At 29.8% G+C, this 17,069-nt stretch overlaps 2 long non-coding RNA genes across 4 annotated transcripts; both read right to left on the reverse strand.

The window, feature by feature from the left end:
* Positions 1-4,779: 4,779 nt before the first annotated feature.
* LOC128039734 (uncharacterized) lies at positions 4,780-5,745 on the reverse strand. Its single transcript, XR_008194211.1, has 2 exons — positions 5,151-5,745; positions 4,780-5,017 (listed from the first exon to the last, which is right to left on the reverse strand). It is a non-coding gene; the product is annotated as an uncharacterized LOC128039734 (long non-coding RNA).
* Positions 5,746-11,406: 5,661 nt separating this feature from the next.
* On the reverse strand, positions 11,407-14,653 carry LOC128042444 (uncharacterized). 3 transcript variants are annotated; one of them, XR_008197932.1, is made up of 8 exons: positions 14,168-14,645; positions 13,473-13,679; positions 13,312-13,346; positions 13,133-13,213; positions 12,330-12,520; positions 12,170-12,203; positions 12,037-12,078; positions 11,407-11,760 (listed from the first exon to the last, which is right to left on the reverse strand). It is a non-coding gene; the product is annotated as an uncharacterized LOC128042444 (long non-coding RNA). The 3 variants fall into 3 exon arrangements; XR_008197931.1 differs by having other exon boundaries at positions 12,330-13,213; positions 13,473-13,673; positions 14,168-14,653; XR_008197930.1 differs by having other exon boundaries at positions 12,330-13,213; positions 14,168-14,651.
* Between the last annotated feature and the right edge of the window lie 2,416 nt (positions 14,654-17,069).

The following is a 17,069-nucleotide window of genomic DNA, read 5'->3' on the forward strand; positions in this document are numbered from 1 at the left end:
GTTAAATGAGTAATTCAATTAAATTTTAAATAAACCAAATTAATTAAAACTATTTTTTAAATCCTTAACTAAAATTTAATTAGTGGCAATAAAAATTAGATTTTAATCGATGTTTGAACACCCTATAAAAAGTCATGTAAGTAAAAAGTAATATAAATTATTCATTCTCACGCATGTTAATAATCTATATTTGATATCTTGTTAGTGTATATTGAAAATAGTATATAAATTTATAGTCAATAAATCATATTATATATTAAAATAAAGGTTAAAAGCTTTTGAAGCATTTGAAATTTTCAAAAAAAAATCAATTAAACTTTTATTTTTTTCGTTCAAGTTTTAAACATTAAAGTTCCAATCAATTAAATTTATTGACTGTTAAAATTAATGATCAACAATAAAAGAGTAACAACTACTTTTTGAGGTTATTTTCATCACGTATGCGCGTTAAGATTATGTCACATAGCGAAAAATTGATATTTTCATTTAAAAACCATAAAATAAAATAAAACAAAATCATAATAATTATAAAATAATTATAAAAATATAAAATGAAAATATATATAATTACAAAAGTTCAAAAATAATAAAAATTTTAAATATATATAATATTTAAAAAAATATATAAATATCTACAATTTTATATACAACATCAATTGTCATTTGACTTCTCAACTTATTTTCCTATCTTGGTTTGTATCTCAAAACACTCCCCTTTCATCCATGATGGACAAAAGGGTGCAAGCTTTGGGGAGGTCCACCATGGTGGACGAATACGACAAATAACTTTAAAGATCAAATAGATATTTTATAATTTTTAATTGGTGTCTAGTGTTAACCATGGTTAGTGTGCAAATGAAAAAAAAAAGTGATTTTTTATATTTTTTATCTTATGTTTTTATAATATTTTATTAAGTTATTAAATTTTAATTATTTTCTATATTTTAAATATTGTTCATAATTTTTACAATATTTACTTTTTGCAATTTATATAATTTTAATTTTAATAATTTTAATATTTTTCAAAATTTCAATTATTTTTATTTTTATAATAATTTTATATATTTGTGCACTTTTCTATATTTTCAATAAATATTTTTAAATTTTTAAACTTTTTGTATATTTTATAATTTTTATAATAATTATAACGATTATTATTTTTAATAAAATCAGTTTTTGCCATGTGGCACAATTCTACCATGCCATGTGATGAAAATAACACAAAAAGGCAACCATTACGGTTTAACAATTGACTGTTGACTTTAATTTATTGAAATTTTAACATTTAAAGGCTCAATTGAGTGAAAAAAAAATAAGGAGTTAAAATAATTTATTTAAACCTATTTATTTTAGTAATTTTAAAATAATTTATTTTAGTATGGATGTATCATATGGACTATTAATATAATTTATTTTGAATGCATCAAATAAAAAAAAACTAATATATAATTTAATATTGTTTGAATCAATAAATTGATTTAATTCAATTCTCAAATCCTTATATAAAGCTTGTCCAAACTTATGGTTGGTGGAATTGGAATTGAAGTGTGGATGGTTTCCATGCGGATAAGAAAAACATTGGACATTCCTTGTAACCTAAAATCAATCACTCTTCTTCCTCCGCCATTATTTCTAAGGAACTATAATCCACAAGAGTACCTATGGAATTGGAGTAAAACCAGACGTTGCCATTCACTCAAAGTTTGGTGCCGCCTAATTACATTATTACCTTCACTTGCATCTCTCTTGCACTCCCACCAACACTCATCATCCAAATAAATGCCCGAGTATTGGAGTAATACTGAAAAGAATCCGAGTGGCTATGATTAGAATAAAAGTCTACCTGTCAGCTCCTTCAATCCTACCAACTCTCTCTCCATGTTAGCAACTAATTATCAAGTTTAAACCACCACAATTTCATCATCTCTACTTCTTTTGAAATCTATTTCACATTCATCCACTTGTACCAAACTATTGGCAAAAACCACTTTCAACTCATCCTCCAACTTTACAAGTTTTCTCAGAAATGGTGCAAGTATGTAATAGAGGATCGCCGGAGAAGGTCGGTAGTGTATGAAGAACTGAACCCTCAAAATAGTTATTCTAATACGGGATGGAGAAATCAATGAGGTGCAATCGCCTGTTTCCCATCAAAGCATCATCGATAACTTTAATATGGTATAGGATTCACCGGGAAAGTGAAGTAGGAAGAAGGGGGATGCAGCCCGTAGGCTCGGCGAACCAGAGCCTCCGCAAAGTATTTCACCATTCCGCCTTCATATAGGTAGGATATCTGATCAGCAAGAATCAAGATGTTCTGAAGGAACGCATCGGCGCTTTTCAGATCCCCATCTTCAATAGCTTTAGCGCTGGATAGTAACAAGCTCAAGGCGGTGTCAGAAAAGAAGAAGAAGCCATGAAACAGGCTGAGATTCAACAGAGTTTGGGTAAAGCTGAAGAGAAATATGGTTGAAAAGTAAGTGACAGCGGCAAGATATCATATGAAACGAAGTAATTGATTGATATGTATAGTATAATTCGGGAAAAGCAAAAGCAGTAGGAAACGCGCGTCACGCGGAATACTCACTGTTTCTACTTTTGCTTCCTACAAATTACTTGCCTGCAAATTATGTAATATCTCAAAACGACAAGTCAATTTATTCACAATTTTTCTCAATTTTGATCTTCTAAAATTATGTTATGCCAAAATCATATTGTTATGTTATCATATCAACCAAAGTTAAAAAAATTTATCAAAATTCAAAAACTAAAGTAAACCAAAAAAATTAAGTACTAAATTAAAATGTTTCAACTTTGGATTTTCTTCTTTTCCTGTGGTCCCTAGAAATAATGTGACTTCCACTTAGATTTAATTATTTGTCAAATATATATACTATTTTGTTGTTACCAATTTTAGAAAGAATAACAAGCTCTAATCACGGATGGTAAAAAAAAAAAAAAAAATTACAATCGTGCATCCACTAGTGCCAGCCCAAAGTAGCAAGTGGCGCTCCCGCCCAGCAGCCAGCGCCTTGAGTTTCGTGCTCGATGTTGTTGTCTGTCTTGTGGGTCCATTTGCTATTTTAAAATCAAGATGCATGGTTATTTTATCTTTTCGAGTATTTAAGTTTAAGTTTAGTTTGTAATTTTAGTTTGAAATCAATTAAAATAGGATCTTAGAAGAAAAATGGAGGATCTCTGTTTTCAATTCTAATTCGATTTGCATTTTATTTTCTTTATAGTTTGCTAAATTCCTCTTTTCTAATTAAAGTAATATTTGAAGTTTGATTCTATAAGTTTGTGAGATTTAATTGCTCTTAATCTTTTCGTGTTCTTTAATTTTTTTCATTTTTTTAATTACAATTGTTCAAGTTTGTTAAATATGCTACCAGTATTTGATAGCTTAGAATAATTACTTTGTGAGTTAGATAGGTTTCTAATAATTGTGATGATTGCATGATAATTTGAGTAGTGTGGGTATGCAATCTAACTTTAATAAACCTTGATAGTGCATTTGTTGGTGTCTCTTTCGTTCTTTAAGGCTATTGATAGATTAAATTCCTAAGAAATCGTTATTTGTCAATAAGGGAAGTAATTAATGATGATTGTCTTTGCTATTGAGAATGTAAAAAGATATTAAGTTATTTAGCGATCGTCGATAACTATAATTAATTTATTAAAAACATTAAATTTTTATTTTTAAGTTTTTCTTTAAACAAAACCTCCTTCTTTATTTTAATTATTTTAGTTGCAGGAATAAAATTTTTACCGGTCTTTAAGAATGAGATCCTCATTGCCATTTTCTACTATTCACTTTTTCAAGTAATTTTTATTTTGACAGTTTCAACAACCATACAATGAGTCGTGCTTTAGAAAAATTTTAAAGTCTTCTACTCAAATTTATTTAAGTCTAATTTTAAAAATATGATTATATTAATATGTATAATTAAATTTAAATAAAATATTAATTTTAATTCAAGCTAACTGGCATGATTACAATCAAACATGCTCCAGAAATTAATTCGCATAGTCTTAGATTATGTAAGATAACATTCGAGATGGATTGGACATTTTTCTCCTTGATATCAATATAGAAAATAACTCAATCTAATGAGAAGCACAATGGTAGAAATATCGGTAATTATTTATGATAAAGGATTTAATTAATATTAGGTATTTTCAATTTAGGTTTTTCTATTATGATATTTGTTGTAATTGAATGCAATTTTTGTCACATTCACAAATAAAAGAAACTTAAAAAATTGAAGAGCTCACTTTACGTGGACTCCTTAGCTTCTCAACTTTAAACCAATCTAATACTTTATGTTTTGATTTGGACCCTATTATCAAAAAATTCTAATAATTGGATAATATATAGGTTAAATGGTACTATATATATATAACTTTGATATAAATACTAACAATTTCAATTCAAAATACTAATATAGTCATGTAAGATAAAAATTCTTGCCATTATTTAAGAATTCAATGAAAAGCGATTGATATATGTGTTGGGATCAATCTATATGAATAACGAGAAAATAAAAGTAGAAAAGAATGAACGCAAACAATTTACATGGAAAACCCTCACTGAAGGATAAAAACGCACGAATAAAGGAGGTTTTGACTTTTCATTAAAACAACAAACAAAGAGCAAACCCCAAATGTCTCAAATACAAAAGTTTTCTCAAAAACTCTCTCCAAAACTCTTTAACAAATCTCACGCAAGAGATATAAATGCAAATTTGATTCTCTGAATCTTAATCAAATCTAAACAGGTTGGGAGAATAAATCTTGTTGAGAGTAAAAAAAGTGACTGTATTTGAGCATTAATTATTGTCTTGTCATGACATGGCCTACCTGCTCGACACAACATCGCAACCTTGCTTGGGTACTAAGTACGTCATGTCATCCCGACGTCTGGGACCTTCTCGTCCTGACATCACACGTCATTTTGCTCCCCTTCAGTTTCTCATCTTAGGTGCCCGCAACGGATCTGATAAATGTGAGTTACACCCTACAGTATGCATTTGAAAATCTATCATATTTCTTTTTAAGCAATTTGAAGAAAGCATTGATAATGTGTATCATATAATCATTGATTTATCTCCAATCAAATTCATACTAGATTATAAGAACCGATGTATTACCAAAGTGTTCATTACGTGTCCAAACAATTATAAGAAGTATCGATTCGCATATCCAAATTCAACGTATGTACCGGAACTAGGCTTTGTTGAAGATTTACCACAAATAAAACCTTAGAAGAGTTACTAAAACTGGAAAGCTTAGTTGAACAGCTGTTAAAATTCAACATATGCACCAGAACTTCGTCCTACACCATTTGTTGAATCAAAAGAGGCATGTGGCATGGATGGTTATGAAAAGAAACCAAAGGAAGCGACCATCTGATCTGTAGTTGCACTGCTACTACACCAACCACCATAAGCATCCATGTTCATCAGCACTGAGTAGTTAAATGGATCGTCGAAAAGCTTCCACAAATCCTGCAAGAAAAATCCACAATTTTCCATCAATATTACTCACAAAACCCACCTAAGATTCATCCATTGTTAGAATATATATATCAAAATTTCAAAATAAAAACCCAGAAAAGAAGTACATATATCAAGAAGATGAAATGAATCGAATATCGAATTCTGAAGACCAAGTGATTCCCAGTCAAAAATTAACTTACTCAAAATACTATGTAACGAAGTAAGATAAGAAATTGCTGAAATTAGTAAAATTTTCCTTTTATTATTATATTCAAATGAAATTACAAAGAAAAAAAAATGTTTTTTGAACTGATCTATGGAATCTGAAGCTCCTTAAAATCCCTAAAAAAGAACCCAGAAATCTAGAGGAAGAAAAAGAGTTACTATAAAAGGAAATCTGAGTAACTGAACTAACGAGATTTCAAGTAGTGGACGAGAAAATTGGAATTCTATTAGAAGAGTTACTAAAACTGGAAATTTTAGTTGAAAAGCTGTTATAATTTAAGGTTTTAGAATATAAGTGATGTCTGAAAGATTGTCTTTGCTTTCTTTGGGTATTTTTGGATTGAAAAACATGAGCAATCAATTAAATAAAAACGATTACGTTTTAAAAATTATTAATCATGTTTTGTTCATCTTTCTCTTTAATAATCTTTGATTCTTAGTAGTTAGAGGGAAAATTTTGTAGTTGTCTTTGTAAGGTCGATTGGTCGTTAGGTCAATTGTTGTTGGTATTGCTCGTACTTTATTATCATTGTTTTTATAATTAGACTAAATTAAATTAGATTGGGAAGTGGTTTGGATATCTGTTCGAAATAAGGGATTGGATTGATTGATCCGCATGTAATAACCTGATAGTTAAAAGTGTCGGAAAGCATATTTCTAGGATTCCGTACCCGTAAATCGGATCCGTAAATATTTTTGGTAAATATTTTCTAGGCTAGCTTAGTAGCTAATTAATTTTTGGATTAGTAAGTTTTGTGAAGTTAGGAGTTATTAAAGTATAGGGACCAAATCACGTAAGGGCTAAAAGTTAAATTATAAATTAAAATAAATTAAAGGGACTAAAGAAAAAATTGTACCATTATTTCATTAAAGTGGACGGCATTAATGATGATTATATATATATGTTATGATAGTTAATAATAATACTAATAATAATAATAAAATCAAAAGAAAAGAAAGAGAATGTTTCATTCTCTGTTACATGCAAACAAAAAGAAAAAGAAAGAAAGAAATAGCAAGGAGAAAGAAGAACGCACAGCTAAAGGGGTTTGAAGTTCAAATCTAAATTGGTTAGTGTAATTTAGTCCTTATACCTGTAATTTTTATTTTTGGGGAATTTCGGTACCTAGGATTACCCAACCCATGTTGTAATTTTTAGTATTGTTCAAGATTTTAGATGTTGACATTATTGAATAATTTATGTATTAGGGATTAAATAGATAGATTTTTAAGTTGAAAATGGAAAATGACTATATTGTGGAATAAATTGTTGATTTTGAGTAATAGGGACTAAATTATGAAAAAAGTCAAAATTTAAGGGTCGAATTGAAAAAGAGGAAGCTAAATTTAGCCTAGAGTGAAATTAGTATAAAAATTTGAGTATAAATGTGGAGGTTAAAATTAGTCTCGATTTAGGGACTAAATTGAAGAATAAGCAAAATATAGTGTGAAAATTAAAATTTAATGTAAAATTGAAATGCGTAATATTAATGTGATTTAATTGTTTTATTCCGTAGCTAATGTCGTACTGGAATCCTCGAATAAAAAGGGGAAGGATAAAATCGACGTCGAATAGCTCGAAATTCACGGTTTGTGTCTGTATAATCTGAATTAAATAGTAGATTGTTGCATATTTAATTGTTTGCATATGATGAACATTGAGGTGAGTACTTGGTACTTGAGATTAAATTGAATTTAAAGTGGATTGAAAATAGATTGATTTTGTATATTATGAAATAAGTTAATTAAATGATTATTGAATTGATTATATGTGATGATGTGAATATATGTGAAATTAAGACATTGATTGTATTGAAAAGTGAAATGAAACCCTATTAATTATTCGGGTTGAGTCGGATATAGATGGCATGCCATAGGATAGGAAGAGTTCAGGGATTACTTCGACTTCGAGTCGATGAGGCACTAGGTGCCAATTTACTTCAGTTTAACCGATGAGACACTGGGTGTCAATTTATATAGCGCTAAGCGCAGTTATTACTTCGGATTTATCCAATGAGGCACTGGGTGCCAAATTGGTGTGTTGGTTGGATCCATGTATCGTCCGAATCCGAGTCATGTTAATAGGGGAAATTAAATAATAAGTTTATGTGATTAATATTGAAATGACAAAGATGAGAAATGAAATATGAAATGATGAAATGAGATGTGAAACTTGAAATGAATTCAAGCAGTGATCAAAAAGATGAATCATGTCATTGCATGAGTTGATATATTCAAATGTTATATGAAATTGATATATATATATATATATATATATATATATATATTTGAATACGTGAAATCTTAGTAGATGTGAATAAGGAATGAGCAAAAAATATATTATTGAATTGAAACTTTTGAACATAGCTTACTTGTTACATATTGCATTTTAAATACTTAAATCAAGTTTATATTATTCGGATTATAGAAATACCATTGAGTTTTACTCAGCGTGCGGTTTTGTTTTTCATGCGCATGCTAGGTATTGTTCGATTTATCGTCGACTCAGCATCAAATCACAAATCCCGAGCTCAAGTGTGGTGATATCTTATTTTGTAATGGCATATACCTAGGGAGTCTTTTGTTGATATTCTTTATAAGGTGTTGTTATCTTAGTTGCTAGTGAAATAATGGTTAAATGTGTATATGGTTGTGGTTGAGGCTATGTTAGTATGTTAGCCTAGTTTATATTTTGATATGTGATAGTTTAAAGTTTGGTAGCTTAGCATAATGTTTAGTATGTGCTTAGCTTTAAATTTGGTAACTTTAGAAGTTGAAAGTCAGTTCAAATATGATAAATGTGATATGAAAGAAAGTCTTGAATGTTTGATGTGTTGTTGATATATTTGAACATATAAAATGTGGTCCCAATGAGGGTACATTGGTTAGGCATATTCGGTGATGAATTAGGTGTATTTTGAACATGTTTAATCGTGTTTTGAATAGGTTAAATGATTGGTAAATGAGTTGCTTGATGTCCAAGTAAGTAGAAAATGATAAACTTAAGTTTTAAGGTACTTTTAGGTGCACACAGCTTTGCCACACGACCGAGTGTCATACATGGGCAACACACATAGATGTGTGACCCAAGTTAGTGAGTCACACGGGTAAAGACACGGACGTGTGTCTCAAGTTAGTGAGTTACACGATCAAAGACACAAGTTGGGACATAACCGTGTGCCCCAACTTCGAGAGTCACACGGCCTGGCCACACGTGCGTATATCCCCTATTTTTAGAAAATTTTAAAAATGACCCTAAACTTCTAAAATTGTTCCGAATTAGTTCCTACCTATTTTTAAACTATTTTTAGGGTCGAGTAGACTCAAAATAGGGGCTGTAAGAGTAATTTTTACTCTGAATTGGAATGGATTAGCAAACCTATAGTTAGTGCATTCTACTAACATCATCGAAGATAAAATAAAAAGATAGTCGTAGATGGAATATGGACCAATACTCTGATGCTAATAAGAATAGTCTTGTATGTATCCGACTTCTAGCATTCAAGAAGGGATAAATAGTGATAAGAGTGTAGACAGTGGAATACTAAGTTTAGCATTGCATAGCATGATTAGTTATTTGATTATATAAAACACTAATACATAAATATTAAATTAGCATGTATTGCTCCCTGTATATTATAATGTAAATGGTTAGCTTACATGTCTAATTAAGATTGATTATTTGTTTTGAATTGTTAGTAATGTCTGTGACCTTAATCCAATGACGAAGAGGGATTAAAGGTGTTACACCGCAAATCAGTTGAATAAGGCTAAAATTGATTAAATTGGTGGTTTAACTTATTGAATCAATTTTTTTATTTTTTAATATATATTTTTTATTTTTATGATTTTTAATAATTTTTTCAATTGAGTTGGTCAATCAAAATTGGTAATGTGATTAGTTTAATCATCCGTCTAGTTCTAAAGACCTTGAGATGGTTTTCCTATATTTTCCCATTCTTTTCCTCTCTTATTTTTAATCCCTATTTCTTCGGTAGTTGTTGGCTACTTTTATTTTGGTTGTCCTTTTAGAAAGTATGACTGGCTACGGAGAAGTGGGATCTTGGGGATCAATGCATTGGTTTGTTTATCGATGGCTATGATAGTTGTTGTATTGAGTTTCTTTCATAAATAAAATGTCTCTTATATGAAAAAATTTATGTAAAGTAATTCAATAATTAATTGAGTCTTCAATCGAAAATAACATTCAATTGATATTAAATTTTATAATAATGTGCACAAAAGATACTTTATAAGTTCAGATACTGAATTTATTATCGCTAAAATCACACGATTACTCGATTAAAGTCTTAATAGGTAAACCATCAATTAGTATGCATATTAACTATTTCTACCATTAATCAAGGTTGTAATGAACAATGTGTTTGATGAACAATTCTATTTTTATTCATTATATTTGTTTATTAAGCAAAATAAATAAACATGGACAAGATTTTGAAGTTTGTTTATTTGATGAATTAAACACTAACAAAATTTGTTTATTTATATTCGTTTAAAGCTTGTTTAATAAATATGCCTTGAGAGTAAATATTCCATAACATCATATGAGAACAATATCCAAATAAAATCAAGATGTAAAACCATTAATATATACATTATATATATATATATATATATATATAAAAGAAATGAAGTATAAACCTGTTCAAACCATGGTCCTTGCTTCATCAATGTTGTTTCACCATCAGATTCGAAAGATGAGCTTTGAACCTGATCCGACTTTTTATTATCTAATAATGAATCATTACTTGAAATTTTGATTACTATTAACATAATCTTAGAATTCCAAATGCTCAAATATATTTGTTATTATCTTTATCCTATGTTTTGAATTATTGTTTTATCTTGTTTATATTTTAAATATAATAAATTATATTTATATTAGAGGTGTCCATGGACCAAGTAGGGCCGAGTTTAGGTCAGACCCTAACAAAAATTTAGGCCCGTTAAATGTGTTCAGCTCAAAAATAGGCATAAAATTTTGCCCAAATCCGAGTTGGATAAAAATGCTAAAAATCAAGCTCGACTTACTTGTATTAAAATTTTTATATAAAAAATTAAAAATATAATTTGACAAAACACTAAAAACATTAAAATAAATGTTTCTCAACAAATTAAAAAAAAGTCTTTATACTTAAATTATACTACGATAGGTATAACTTAACAAACAAATTCTTCTAAAATAGTAGCAAAATAAATAAAACAAAAATTATACAATATCTAATCAATAACAACAAAATAGTAACAACATAATAATGAAATGGCAACAATACTGTGACAAAATAGTGGCAAAACAACGTCAAAACTTCAGGTTTTTTTTTTTTTTTCAAATTCAAGCCGAGCCAGGCTTGAGGCAAAAAAAACCTTACCCAATGCCTAATTTATTTTCTAAACGGGCATTATTTTTTACCCAAACTCATTTTGAACCTATAATTTTGTCCCACTTGTCTCTATAAATAAAAGTTTCTGTTAATAGAACAAGTGAAGTCATTTCATAAGTCTCTCGTTATGCAATTAATGTTTTTTTCCATGATTAGGTTCTGTATCAATAAGCTTTGCTTAATAGGTTAAGCCATTTCTAATGTTGAAGAAAACCATTATTCAAGTAGTTTGTGTACTTAGAAAACCAGATGACTGTAATGATCTCATTTCTAGGCCAACATTCTGTATTGAAAGAGTACCCACTTTTTTTTATTTCAAGTGAAATAATAACATCTATTCTTTAAATAAATAAAAATATGATAAAAATCAACATTCAATTTCCTACCATTTTGTTGGAAGCTTTGGATTTGTCTCCACTACTAGTGTCTCCATAATACAAATTTTTGCAACCTTTCACTGTTTCCATCCCTTTTAGATTTAACTCAAGATGTGAAAGAAATAAAAATAAAAATAACTTTCGAAAAATTGAACTAAATAAATTAGTATATGGACTTACCTTTTTGTGACATTTCTATCCTATTTTGATTGCAAACCAAAGCTTCCTTGATCTCTGCTTTTTCACCAACAGGTTCATCTGAAGAACATTGTGGCACCAACCATTTATAATAAAGACGGATTAAAATATGCTTTTTCAATAGTTTAATTTATTTTGAACTAAATAAAACAATTTTCTCTTTATTTTATTTTAGTATCTTAATCAGTCAAATACTCATATCAACATTGACATTTGAGTTCGAGTAACATTGTAGTTAATAATAAGTATAAATCAATTACCAATGTTGTTAGAATCATTGGCAATATCTTCGATACTTTTAGTTTCTTCAAGATTCAAAGATTTGAAATACTTTACCGGATAATTATCCTCCTGGTCCATCTTCCTTTTTCTTTTATCCTATGAAATGAGAAGGATAATTCAATTTCATAGTGTATGAAAACAAATCAATGTAGATCACTTCTAGTCATAATTCACATGCGGTGCCTACCGTAGTTTGTGTGGGTTCTTGAATTTTTCATCACCTGTGATAGCAAATGAACTTAGTTAAGTGATGAAATAATATAGCTCTAAAGAATAGATTGTACCCTCTAAGTGATGCGTAGGAGATCAAATAAAAGATTCTAAACAAATTAAGAGTAACGACTTACTTTCTTTTGGAGTTACCAACCAATTTTGACTGCATAACAAAGCTTCATGGTCTCGGGGTTCAAGTCGGCTGGATTCGTGGTCATGACACTAATATCTAAACGTGGTGTAGAAACTAATACTGGCATTGCGAGCCATCTTTGCAAGTGTAGGGAACTTTTGAGAATTAACACGCCACCAACCATGTCTGCAACTATGGGAAGCAAAAACTCTCTTTAGTACAAGTCAAGCTCTGAATTCGATGAGGTCATCTCATTAACGTTGCTTGGAGATGCAAATTTACTGAAGTGGTTCACAATATAATCTTTTGCGGTCTCACTTGTCAAATATTTGGAATCATCCAAGACTGAAATAGATGCAGTTAGGTTTTGGATTTTCTTTACTTAACATCTCTTCAAGTGGTCTTCAAGCGTGAGGTTCCACAGCCACATAGTGTTGGATAATCCTTGAGGCAATATTTACATTTGGCTTTTGTTTACTTCAAACCTAACAAAGTGCATATCTAATTCTTGTAAATTACTTTGTTAGGTTTAAAGTAAACGAAGAAAGAAAAACCAAATATAAATATTGCCTCAAAGATTATCCAGAACCAAACTACTATGGAACCTCACGCTTGAAAGACCACTTGAAAAGATGTTTAATAAAGAAAATCCAAAATCTAATTGCATCTACATCAGTCTTGGATGATTCCAAATCTTTGACAAGAGAGACTGCAAAATATTATATTGTGAACTACTTCAGTAAATTTGCATCTCCAAACAACGTTAATGAGGTGGCCTCATTGAATTCAGAGTTTGACTCGTACCTAAGAGAGCCTTTGTTTCTCATGGATGTAGACATACTTGGTTGTTGTCATGTTGATAATTATCTTCCTTTTCCTTTTATCCTATGAAATGAAAAGGTAATAAGATAATCCAATCTTAATAGTGTATGAAAAAAATCAATGTAGATCACTTCTAATCATAATTCACGTGTGGTACCTACCATAGTTTGTGTGGGTTCATGAACTTCTTCATCACCTATGATAGCCAATGAACTTAGTTAAGTGATGAGATAATGTAGCTCCAAGGAATAGACTAGACCCCTAAAGTGATGCATAGGAGATCAAATGAAAGGGTCTAAACAAATTAAGAGTAAAGACTTACTTTCTTTGGGAGTTACCAATTAATTTTGACTGCATACTAAAGCTTCCATGCCCTCGGGGTTCAAGTTGGTTGGATTCGTGGTCATGACACTAATATCTAAACATGGCGCAGAAATTGATATTGGCATTGCGAGCTGATCGCGAGCCATCTTTGCAAGTGTAGGGAACTTTTGAGAATTAACAGGCCACCAACCAAGTATGTCTGCAGCTATGGAAAGCAAAGGCTCTCTTAAGTACAAGTCAAGCTCTGAATTCAGTGAGGCCACCTCATTAACAATTTTTTTTTTTTTTTTTGTATTAATAACTTCATAAAAAAAATACAGACTCACTCCCACAGTGTACTCCCCCTCTTTGTTAAAATTTTCTGTAATCAGATTTATGACATCTTTGTTGCCATATATATTGCTCTTCTTCTAATACTTCATTTTGATATCAAACCCCCCCCTATCATTACTGAACTAGTTAAAACACCTTTCTAGGCCTTGTATGTAAGTTATAACAGTGACATTCAAAATCAAAATCTACTTTGAAGGAATTTAACTAGATTTAGTAAAACTTTGAAATCAAAATCTATATAGAACTTCTTTCTGTGAAAAAAGTGAGAAGCACAAGTTGAACCAACAATATTCAGTATTTGCTATGTTTATGATGCATCTCCACAGTGATGAAAATAAAACGGGAAATGAGAATTCTTACTTGAATCAACTTCTACTTTTGCTAGTTGAGGAATATCGTCGAACAGTGGGAAGGCCAGGCTTCAGATTTCTGAATGAGGGAACAGTGGGAAGATTAAACAGAGAAGAGGGAAGCGACAGTGACTAGTGGGTGTGTGGTGGACCGTTGGTGACTGCCGACTGGTGAACGATGATGGTGTTGGGCTGCTGGCCGGTGGTTGTCGGAGTGCAGAAGGCAAGTTATTTTGTTAGGGATTTAGAAATTAGCTGTTAAATAATGGAAATTAAGAATTTTATCTTTAGCTTTTTCCTATTCCAATTTTCCAATTTCAAATGGGTACCCATCCTAATTATAGGCTATTTTTCTAAATTGACTCAAAATTATTGAATATTTATGAAAATGACTCACCTAACAATTATATGTATAAATTATCTATTTTGAACAGTAAATTTCGGTACTGTTGTTGTCATTGGCGGCACCACCCTCATGACCACCCAATCATTAATTAGTTTAGTAAAAAAATTATGTTATTGAGGTTATGAATTTTCTTCTTATATAGAAAAAAACAAGTCTGGTGAGCATGTTAAAAACATTTCATCCCGTAGAACAGGTATTAAAAACAGCATTGAACAAGTTTACAAGTATATACAACTTCAAATTTACAAAAATTGATACAACTTTTTAAATTTACAGATATCAAAACTGGCGGAAACCAAAAGTTGTATGGTTGCGGGGTGAAATGTTGCGATTTTTTTTTTTACATTAGAAGAAAATTCGATACATTAAAAATAATTCATTCAATTGCTTTAGAAGGGAAAAAATAAAAAATGTTTGATTTAAATAATAGATCTTGTAAGTGTGAAATAATACATTATCCTATATCTATTAATAAATTTTATTGTAATGACCTAAAAGTTAGTAGTGTCGAAAAATATGATTTCAGGATCTCGTTTTTATAAACCAAACTCATAGTTATTTTTACTAAATATTTACGGAGTGATTTTATAAGTGAATTGAATTTTGAATAAGTAATTTTGTCAAATTAACAATTAATTAAGTTAAATGGACTAAATTATAAAAGTGATAAAAATTAATTGCTTGAAAAATTTTAATTAGAACATGGAATAGGGACTAAGGTAGTAATTATAAATGTAAAAATAATTTTTAAATATTAAATCTAATACACTAATTTTAATCTATATAAATGATACAAAATTATTTTATTAAAATTATTGAAAATAAAATTTTATCTTTATTTATAAAATTTGCTTTTCAGTTTTCAAAAATAAAAATGAAAATCATTTTATGAGAATGAGAATAAAAATAATAATTGAAAATATTTTTAGAAACCAAACAAAAATATAGTTTAGAAAAATATAATTTTTGTGACACCCCTTACCCGTGTCTGATGCCGGGACAGGATACGAGGCATTACCGATCTTAAACACAAGCAACCATACAACCGGGCCATAAAATTTCATTCAATTTAAAACTATTTATACACATGCATACCGTCCCTTATAAGGGCCTACGAGGCCCTAAACATACATTGAAAGTGGTTCGGAACTAAACCGGAAACTTTGGAACACTAAGAAAATTTTAATGTTTTAGAGGGTCACACGCCCATATGGCTCGGGACATGCTCGTGTCCTCAGCCCGTGTAACCCTCTGCTTATGACGTCATTAACAAATGAGGGTCCCACAACTCATCATGTATAATGCAAACACAACTCACATCACAAGACTTTGACATATAATTAATATATATATAGAGGCTTACAAGCAATTAGCCAATATAAGTCAAGTTACATGGCTACACATAAATCAAACATTTAACCATTACAAGCCAAAACATTGGCCAAAACATAATAACTCATAGACAAAATGACTGAGTCCCTATACATGCCATAAACTTTGAATACATTGATACCGATCAATAGCTTGATAGTGTGATAGAATCTCCGACGATCTCCAACCCGAGCTAGTATTTGTGACACTATAGGAAAAAGAAAGAAATGGGGTAAGCTATATAGCTTAGTAAGTTGGTATGTAAATAATAAGCAATCTGTTAACATACTTTTACCAATCCTCACAATATGTTCTCAAGATAATACAATCATAATTGCACATAGTTCCACTATTTACTCATGTTCACATCAAGCTGTCTACTCGAGTCATAGTCACTAAATTATTTATATCTTCCTCTACGGAACTCCAAATTATGATTCGCTTGATTTTCCTGAAACTAGACTCACATATCTTCTTACCATAAAATTTTCAGAACTTTTGGTTTAGCCAATAAGTACAGTTAATTCTTCAAGGTCATCCATATTCTGCTGTCTGATAGTTCCGACATTTCTTCTCTAAAAATTAATTATCTCTTAGTACAGAATTCGGATGATGTTCTTGTTTGTTTATTTTGAAAATAGAATCATTAATAATTTTAATCATATAAATTATAACCCATAATTATTTTTATACAATTTTAATGATTTTCGAAAGTTAGAATAGGGGATTCCGAAATCATTCTGACCTTATCTCACAAAAATTCAAATATCTCATAATATGATATTCTTTTGCTTACTCCGTTTATTCTATGTGAAACTAGACTCAATAATATTTAATTTCATGTCTTATTCAACCTCTAATGCGATTTTCACAATTTTTGGTGATTTTTCAAATTTATACAACTTGATGCTGTCCAAAACTGTTTTATTGCAAATTTTACTCTTTCATGATTTCTTTGTATTAACATTTATTTCAACACACATAACACCAAATCATATCCATAACTAGCCATTCCAATAGCTAATCATTATCATATATTCACATGCCATTCATTGGCCAATTTCACCTATACATCAACAACAAAGAAACATTTCATGTCTCAATTTAATTTGGCTTAAAAGCCTCACACATTCAT

The sequence above is a fragment of the Gossypium raimondii genome, chromosome 1 (assembly GCF_025698545.1).
Source record: "Gossypium raimondii isolate GPD5lz chromosome 1, ASM2569854v1, whole genome shotgun sequence".
In the NCBI taxonomy this organism is placed as follows: Eukaryota; Viridiplantae; Streptophyta; class Magnoliopsida; order Malvales; family Malvaceae; genus Gossypium; species Gossypium raimondii.